Genomic DNA, 8667 nt, shown 5'->3' with positions numbered 1-8667 from the left:
CCAACGAATAGATGAGCTCAAATGGGTGAGGGGGCCAAGAACCATGCTTTCAGAGACCTAACCCAACCTGCTCTGAATCTTATATGAACTGTGAGAATAACTGACTAAGCCGTGCCATAAGAGGTCATTCTCCAAACAGGACAGAGCCAAGCTTTTAGGATGTTTAAGTAGTTTGGGTGACAGATCAGCCATAGGAGTACTCTGGGATATAAACCAGCACAACAAAAGTAGAGCATACAATGATGCCGCCCATTTTCATTTTATAGAAGTCCCCAACAGAGAAAGGACTGTAGGTGATGGTGCGTTCTACTTCTTATCTAGAGAGGTGCGTTCAGCCACTTGATTGGTTGGAGAGGGGTATCGAAATCCTTTCTATTGGTTCTTGCGTGGAAGCTGGTATAGATGATAAAAGGCTGGCCACTTTTTTGGGACCTATTCTCTTAATAGACGGTAAAATAAAATAGGAAAGAGGCTGAGTTAACTGATGAGTGCCTTTTTAGCCTTTATTTCAAATTGAAAAGGTTGTCATGTGGAGCTAAAATGGCTGGCTACATACAAGTATATCCAAATCAAGATGAGATAGGACGACCATTCAGAGGCCACAGCGGGACTACCATAGAAAAGCCCACCCCCGCTAGCTAACATGGAAAGAGATTCGCAGATAGCAGTAGTCTCTATGTGAATTTTTTCTGACCAGCCAGGACGAATTGGGGCACCACTTGGGATGGGAATGGCTTAGCCCGTATGCATCATTTGATGAAAAAACTCCAGTCTCCTCCGATGATTGGTTTGTCAACCATGCTTGCTCTCCCTCAAAATAATACTCCTTACCAAATTCCCTTCCTTGGGTTGGGGTAACACAGAAATGAGTAGTTCTCTCTAGGATCCCACCCCATCAGGAGCTAGATTCTGGATGAGATGGAACTGGGAGCAAACCTAGACTTTCCTAGGCTTGCCTTACCTCAACATCTAAATAAATAAAGGGTGGGTTTTGCAGTTAACTAAGAAGGCGATTGACTGGCTTAGAGAGAAAACCAGAGATTGAAAACTAAAAGGATAGGAATAAATTTAATACAGAAAAAATATATAGAGCCTTGAGCATTTTCTCTTCTCGGCAATGGTTGAGTGTAAAAAAGGGGTATTCACATAGAAGGATTGATGGTATACCGGGTAGATGTTTATCTTTTCGACTTCAGTAAAAATGTTCAAAGAACTACCTTCGTCAATTATCTTGATGTCAAAAGGGAAGAGGACAGGGTCTTACTTACTTAAAAGTAAAAAAAAGGGGAAGTTTCCTGTCTTAGTTTCACTTCCTTAAACTGGATACTACCGCGCAACGTTTCCTTTCTTAGTGGGTTGTTAATTAATCAGTTTAAAAAAGAGGGATGTATTTCGACCTTGCTTTTAGTTGTCAGGCTAGTAAAGAGCTACTTCTAAAATGATCATTAAGGTCATTCACTCAATTTCCTCGGTGGCTTTACTATCGATGGATCAAGATATGCTGCCTGCCTATCATGCCAAAGGCGTTACTGGTGGATATGCCAAATATGTCCTAGCTCTGAACTGGCTACTTGAAATGCTAAAGGTACTTCTTATGGTCCTGCTTCACCTACCCTTCCTTCTCTACCTTTTTCTTCAAAAACTTAAGCTACTTAGACTGATGCTGGTAATCTCGAAGGGAGATATCTGAACCTAGAGCTACTCATTTTGATCTTTATTATATTAGGATGTGAGGAAGGGGAAATATGGTGATAAGAAATAAGAGGAAATAATAATTCTAAAGAAGTCCGTATAAGTACTTCACTTAGCCTTTCTATAGTCTTTCTTCCCCTCTTCCCTCAAAGTGAACTCTTTCATCTATGCGCATGGTTTTTACTTTGATTTCCTCTCTCCTCACATAGAAGTGTATCTTGTTTTCAAATATGAGTTGTAGATGAGTCGGTTCGATCACTTCGTATATCGATAGTTTTTTAATACCTTATCCTAGGCCCATCTAGTTGATCGAGGGATAGACGAGTATAAAGAAGGGATGAAGAATGTTTTATTTGATCTTCATTTGATGTATATGTTATGATGCCTTTATATGAAGGAGGATTGAGGGTACGACAGATAAGAAGAGCGACCTAAAAATAAAAAGAAGAGTATGAGGGGCAGTGGCTCACCGATAATAAGAAGAACTCTCATTCTTATCCTGACAAATGACCAACTTGTTAAGTCATCTTTCTCAATGACCATCCTTTCCCATTACAGTTCTTTTCTCCTTTTTAAGGGCAAGTTTATTTCCATTCCCTCGATATGTCCAGGTGTGAAGCAACTTCATGATCTAATGAATTCCCTAAAATTAGATGACACAAGGCGAACTATAATAGGCTGATTGATCTAGTTAGACATAGGCTACAATCAAAAGGAACTGTGCGTATGATATAAAGACATATAAGAAAGCCTTTCTTTATGATCATATGGATCACTTTTGGTGACTTTTCTTTCCATAGGCATAGATTGCAGTCTAACCAGTTTTCTAACTTTAGGGGACCGAGAATCAGTGTTTTGATCCTTCTCGAGCCTACTCTAGTCTTTTGAATGTTTCTTCCGATTTAGTTGGTGTAGACGCTAAAGGATCAACTGACACTAGAGAGGAAAGGTTTTCAATCGAAGCTCTCGAACCTATTCCAAAGTCATTTTAGGATTCGGTTTCCGATCTGGTTGATGTTCTGACATCCCGAGTCAAGGTGGCTCTAAAATTAGGTTTCCTACCTGTCTAGTTATAGAGAGAGTATAGGGGCTTTGAAGCCTTAATTCAAGCTACAAATCTCGCTAGAAAACTAGCCATATCGATCTAGGTAAGTGGTGACAACAAAAAGGTTTTTAGGCCTGAGGGGTGGTGAGCGAGGTAGAATAAAATGGTATTTGAACAAGGGTGGGTGAACCTATATAGTCTGTATTTTCATGGGTGGTGGGCGGAGTAAAAAGCCATTCATTAAACCTTTTGAAATTGAAAATGAAAAGTCATTTAAAAACCTTTTCAAAACTACTTTTTAGAAGGTGGGTATCACGCTCAATAAAACCAGACTTTGTTATGTCAATAGTCAATAGGAGAGATAAATAAAGAGAACAGCAAGAGGAGGCATTTTTCTTTATATTTATATATTTCGAAAATCGAATCATCATGCACTTTAGGCCCTTCTAAAAGCCATGAGGCGGGGTCACACGAGTAGCGAAAGACTATGCTTGCTCATGTTCTCATGCTTCACACAAGCCCAGGCTAGGAATCTTGAAACACATATCACATCATATGGATATAGAAAGTCTGATCAAAAAACAAAAAAAAGGATTGGGAAGGCTTGAATTGATGACTTCCAAGGCCAGAGCTCGATCCTGCACAATTCAGACCAGCGAGTATCTATTTAATTTACTTAATGCACTCACAAACATTTGCATCGCTGCCCTAGCTTTGGATTAAGGGAACAAATTAAAGAACAACTTATTCTATTGACGTAATATTTATTCATAGTGGCCAGACGGACCATTCTAAAGATGGAGGGCCCTAAGAAACCCAGAAAGAAAAAAACCAATATAGGAACTACAACTAAGAAAGGATAAGAATAAAAAGAATTTTTAAGTAAGGTAGTCACCATAATGATTTTCCTTTTTTTGGTATGCCGCTCCGTGAGCAAGGAGTGCCACGCAAAAGCAGAGCAAAAAGCAAGCAAGGGGACTTTTTCTCTTTTTTGGGGAGAAATCCTTTGATGTCGTATTGAATATAGATCCATGTCTTTCTTGTTCCACTAGCTAAGATCAAATTCTCACATGGCCCTTTCATTCTTACTACCTTCTTTTTTGATGTCAAAGACCAGAAGCTACACACAAATTCTCATTGGATCTCAGTTATTCTTAACAGTGATGGCTATTCATTTAACTCTACGGGTAGAACCACTAGATTTTCAATAAGGTGGAAATTCTCGTATTCTGTATGTACATGTTCCTGCAGCTCGAATGGGTATTCTTGTTTATATCGTTACAACTATAAACACTTTTTTGTTCCTAATAACAAAACATCCCCTTTTTCTTTGCTCTTCTGGAACTAGTTTAGAAATATGTGTTTTTTCTACGTTGTTTACCTTAGTTACAGGGGGGTTTCGGGAAAAATATATGTGGGGCACCTTTTGGGTGTGGGATGATCGTTTAACCTCTGTATTCATCTTGTTCCTTATTTACCTGGGTGCATTGTATTTTCAAAAGCTTTTTGTCGAACTGGATCCTATTTCAATCTGTGCTGGACCGATCGATATACCAATAATCAAGTCTTTAGTCAACTAGTGGAATACATTGCATCAACCTGGGAGCATCAGCCGATCTGTTACATCAATACATATTCCTATGCCCATTCCAATCTTGTCTAACTTTGATAAATCTCCCTTATCAACCCATATCTTGTTCATTCTGGAAATACGTCTTCCTATTCCATCTTTTCTTGAATCACCTTTAACGGAAGAAATAGAAGCTCGAGAAGGAATACTAAAACCTATTTCACTCGCTGAGTTTTTTTGCATCTTATGGCTGAATGGTTAAAGCTCCCAACTTATAATTGGAGAATTCATAGGTTCAATTCCTACTTGATGCATTCCAATAGGACCCCCCAATAAGCCTATTGGAATTGGCTCTATCTCAATGGAATCTCATCATCCATACATAACGAATTTGTAATACCCCGATCATTTTTTAAGCCTAAATCCATCTTTTGAGTGAATATGGATGACTTCCAAATTTATTGTTATTTATATCATATTTTATTTCCCTAAATTCTACTCTCGATCATTTGGAGAATTGGATAAGCTTTCCATCGACATAAGATTCACCCGAATCGTACACCCAGTGAGAAAGTTGGAGCCATTTTGTAATTCTTCGAGACTCTAACCAATTGTGCAATCATGAATCAATATCTTGAGAAATAAATTATAGTTCTTTGGTTGTTTTATAATCAAGTATGGTGTGTATTAATTCCTTAAAGATGTCCTAAAGATTGGGCGAATGAAAACATTCCTTACCGATTGAGTTCTTGGGAAGGATATTGGTTCAGTCAACTTCAAACAATAGTATCTCTCATTATACTTGGAATTTTTGATCTCATGACCTACCAACAGATATATAATTGAATTATCTTTCCAACGATACCAATTTTGCAAAAATCCGATATCGGAGAAAAGAGTTATGCCCATTTTACTCTAACATGGTCAAGCTGGAAAACAGTGACGACGGTTCTGATGGGCTGTCACGTTTCTGATGCCATTTTTGACAACGTCGTCACTTTTTGATGACATTTCTGATGATGTTGTCAGACTTAGGCAGAAAATAAAAAATTCGACCCTTTTGTGACGACATTTCGTGATGGCCTATCACGGGTTTGACGGCCTATCACGGATGTCGTCAAGCTTTTTTTTTTTTCAGCAATTAAGGGGAGTTTTAAAAGGGTATTTTGGTATTTTCCACCCATTTTGACCCTCTATATATATCCAAGTAAAGAATAAAACTTCATTGTTCTTCCATTTCATCAAGAATTCTAGGGTTTCTCTCTCAAAAATCCAATCCAAATTTCCCAAGAACATCAAGAATCCAACCATAGATTTTATAAATTGGTTTAAGATTCAAGGTACCCAAGTCAAAATCATCAAGAACCCTAACTCAAGAAGTGGAAAAGGAGTCTATAACAAGTTTCTTCATTCAGATCCATAATCAAGGTATGTGGGGTTTGAACAAGAACACTTCTTTAGTTCTTGTGCCCAAAGATTTAATTTCTACTATTAAAATCCATGTTTTTGCAAAGTGGGTTTACACCCAAATTACTTTATTAATGATTTATGATATTTGAGCTATTCAAGATCGATACACATGACTATTTCATCATTTTGTTTCTTAAATTGAGAACTTATGCCATGAGTTGAATATTATTATTATGAGTTGATTTCCGAATGATTTAAGATAAGAATTATGATTTAAGCTTTTCTATGAGAATTTTTATTATTGAATATATATATATATATATATATATATATATATATTGATATTTGAGCTTGAGAGTCAAGAATGAGTTCTATGATTTTTTCTTAAAGTTTTTGATACATGATTATTTTACAACTTCCAAATTATGACTTGCTATTTAATATTGTGAATTTCATGTTCTATCATAAGTTGGTACTTTAAGTTCTTTCAAGACATGTGTCAAGCTTTAAGCTTCCTTATGACAAATTGGATTATTGAGTATATTGATTCATAAGATTGAGTTGTTATAATGAGTCATGATATTTCCTGAAAGTTATTGATGTTGCCATGACTAAATGAATTGATACATCTTGATGTTGAGAAAGATTGTTTGATTTTGAGTCGAGTTAGGAATCCACAGTTGTATATGATTTACCGATGAGATATATATTTATGTATTGGTCTTTATAATGGACGCATGAATTGATATTGATTAAGGTGGATTTCCTAATGCGTTTTGAGCTGAGTCTGGGAGGAGTATTTAGCACCGAGCGAGAAATGTGGTATTTCTCCAAAACTACGTGCCACCGTAGGATTGATATAGATGATTGTAGGCCAGAGGCTGAGTATGGGATTATGATTGAGAAATTGAGGTTGTACTCCTTCGCAAGAGTACGACACCCCCGCCAATGTGGGGTTCTCTCCTTAGGAGGGCAAAACGTTGGACTCCATGTGGCTCATATGGTGTAGTTATGTCGTTATAAGAAACTCCCAAGTCCATAAGAGTTCAAGTTTCATGAGTTACCGAGTCACTCTAAGTCATGATTTAAAGAGTTTGAGTTAAGTATAATGATTTATGAGATTTATAATGCTTGTATTACTATTGATGATTTACATGGAATATATTTTAGTTAATTCAAGCAAAGAAAGTTGTTATCATCAGCATGCATGATTTTCATAATCATTTATGATATTATTTATAATGTTGCATTGCACCCCTACATACTCAGTACATTCCTTAAAGTACTGACCCCCATATATTTCTATATGCTAAGTGCCTTATAATATAGGTACAAGTTATAGAGCAGATACCGCATTCAGTCAGTTCGCAGCTTCCAGTCAGCAGGTGATGAGTCCTTTTGATTCGAGGGCATGAGTCAGTTATACAGTTCGAGAAGTGTTGTATTTTTCTTACTTTAGTCGTATTGAGATTGTGTAGTTCGGAGTCATGACCCATCTATTTGAAGCCAGTACTAGTAGAGGCTTCATAGACAGTCAGTAGAAGTTGATGTATTCAATTTCAGTTTCATTTGTAAAAGTAGATTTCTAATCTTGTAAAGTTCATGTTTATATTGATCAAGTTCAGATAAGTTCTATATTTTTGCTAACTTTATATAGATTTAAGCATTTTATCCAGTTATTTATGAGTTATGCCAGTAGGAGGATTAGCTTGGGGTCACTTGCGCCCCTAAGCACCGTGTGACATCTCGGGACCCAAATTTCGGGGCATTACAAACTTGGTATCAGAGCCTAGAGTTCAAGTGCTCTAGGGTGTCTATGAAGCCGTGTCTAGTAGAGTCTTGCAGAATGGTATAGAGATGTCTGTACTTTTCTTCGAGAGGCTACAAGACATTTAGGAAAGGCCTCCATTCTTTGAAGTCTTAGATCGTGCTATAGAAAGGTTCGTTGAGAAAGTTATACAGATTCTCATCTTACCCTATTTAGGGCATCCCCGCCTTATTTTCAAGGTATTAGATACAGTCAAACTCAATTCTTTGTAGATAGTACTTTCTTATACAGTCCCCACAGATAGTTGTGAAGTTGTAAATGAGCTAGAAAGTACCCTATTAGTGCCTTATCATGCTTTGCTAATAAATTGTGCAATAAGCCCAAGTCAGTTGCGCTTCCAGATTTCCTTATTAAATCCATATTGATAATCTATACTTCCTTATCTATGTACTATTCCTGAGGTAACATGATCAACGAGTTCCAATTTTCTCCCTCTGATAATGCTTTTAGACTTACAAGAGAGAAATTTTAGAAGTCTCATAAAGCGGCCTGAGAAGAGCTTACCAACGTGTTATAAGTTTCCTAAGTTCAATGTTATGCCCTCTCCCTTATGATTTTTTCAGTTAAGATAGAGTAAGATGTGTATTCTTAGATTATCAAATATTGTATGATGAGTTTCTATCTCTTGTAACCTTGTTATCTTCATGATGTTAGAACTGAAAGTCTAGTGAATTCGTGTGGGGATCTTTCGATTCGCTAGCATAATTTCTTTGTTATCCATCTCAAATTCATTTTCAAAATGCAAATCAAAGACTAGTGATTCACTAGCGACTCCTTATGTATCTTGTTTCCTCGTGCTGGTTAGAACTGGTTTAGAGGTGTTGTGGCAAGAAAGGGTGGAAAGTGTGATTTATTAAAAGTATGTATAGCTGAGTCTTTTGCATGTGATCGAGTTAGTGATGAAGTGATATTGTTCTTGTGTGTCAGCTCATGGAAGAAAGAGAAGGAGTTATTAGTGGAGGTAAATAATGGTTTGCTTAAGGTATAAAAAGAGTTGTTGACTGTGTGTTGCACAAGATAAGTATAAGTTATGGATGATGATACTTAGTGTATGAGTGTTGTTAACTTAGATGCTCCTGAGATTGCAAGGGAAAGTTTAGTTGAGGCTTAGAGAGTTATGAA

The 8667-nt window shown here is 37.0% G+C and overlaps 1 pseudogene; it reads left to right on the top strand.

Moving 5' to 3' along the window:
* Positions 1-3807: 3807 nt before the first annotated feature.
* On the top strand, positions 3808-4643 carry LOC124898613 (annotated as a pseudogene).
* Positions 4644-8667: the final 4024 nt, after the last annotated feature.

This window comes from Capsicum annuum, chromosome 5 (assembly GCF_002878395.1).
Source record: "Capsicum annuum cultivar UCD-10X-F1 chromosome 5, UCD10Xv1.1, whole genome shotgun sequence".
Classification (NCBI taxonomy): domain Eukaryota; kingdom Viridiplantae; phylum Streptophyta; class Magnoliopsida; order Solanales; family Solanaceae; genus Capsicum; species Capsicum annuum.
The sequence above is the reverse complement of the archived record's forward strand: the minus strand, read 5'-3'. Positions and strand labels throughout refer to the sequence as shown.